This window comes from Sinocyclocheilus anshuiensis, unplaced genomic scaffold (genome assembly GCF_001515605.1).
Source record: "Sinocyclocheilus anshuiensis isolate Anshui unplaced genomic scaffold, SAMN03320099.WGS_v1.1 scaffold1305, whole genome shotgun sequence".
Classification (NCBI taxonomy): domain Eukaryota; kingdom Metazoa; phylum Chordata; class Actinopteri; order Cypriniformes; family Cyprinidae; genus Sinocyclocheilus; species Sinocyclocheilus anshuiensis.
Genome location: NW_015552694.1, coordinates 623,952 through 625,223, shown reverse-complemented (window position 1 = coordinate 625,223; position 1,272 = coordinate 623,952).

The window sequence follows — 1,272 nt, the reverse complement described above, 5'->3', positions numbered from 1 at the left end:
GCGGTCGGTTCATAAGCAGTGTTGCCAAGTCCGCGGTTTTCCCGCAGAATTGGGCTACTTTAACACTGTTGCCGGGTTGTTGTTCATGTCCGCGGGTATAGGCGACCCCAATAATGTGATATTTAGTCCCTTGAATGTGAATTTTACTGGAAGATCCCCGCCGAAAAACGATCAAATAAAAAACAACTGCCCGTGCAGATCATGATTAAAATGCAGTGGTTGCCTCTAATTTCAAATGGCTAGATATTTTTGTTTAAAGCCAGTTTGTTTGTTATAAAGCAAATAGCCAATAAATACATTTGCTTAAAAATCAGTATCAGAATCCAATTTTCTAGTTAAAAAAAAGAAAGAAAGAAAGAAAGAAAGAAAGAAAAGAAACTCTGAATTCTGAATCCGCTATGATCGGCACATCACTAATTAAAATACTAAGTAAAACTGAGAATTAATCGCGCGCTGTATATGAGAACTGAAGAAGTGGAGCGTGCGCGAGAGAAAGCACCGCTATCAGTGTGATTCCGCCTATCCGGTCTTCACTAACTTTAAGTTAATCGACAACGAATTGTGACTTCTGGGAAAAACGGGACGTCTGGTCACCTTATCCCTTCGAGTGCTGAGGCCATTGTTTCAGATGCAATCCAATAACAGGGACACACATTTTGAAGGACAAGACAATAGCCTATAGGATGTATTTTGAATGTCCAGTAGTCCTCAAATAACATTATAGTCCCGTCTCGTCTTGTTAAAGAAGATGTGGCATAAATTTCGTCATAGTTTTTATCATCAGATATTAGTTTTAGCTCATCAATGTCTCATCTTAGTCACAGAAAAAAATGTTCGTTAACAAATATTTTTCGTCTTCTTTGACAAAATTAACACTGATGCTAGTGCTACTGATACTTTCTGCTCCACTCTTACATCTTGTTTAGACACTGTCTGCCCCTTGTCTTCCAGGCCAGGCCGTACCACACCTTCTGCCCCTTGGTTATCTGATGTTCTCCGCGATCATCGTTCTAAGCTCAGGGCTGCTGAAAGGGTGTGTCGCAAATCCAAAAATCTTACTGACCTTAATGTGTATCAGTCACTCCTCTCTTCCTTCTCTGCTAATGTCTCCACTGCTAAAAAGACATACTACCATAACAAAATTAACAATTCGTCTAACTCTCGCATGCTCTTTAAAACATTTTCCTCCCTCCTTTGTCCTCCTCCTACCCCTCCTTCATCAACTCTAACAGCTGACGACTTTGCCACGTTCTTCATTAATAAAATTAAAAC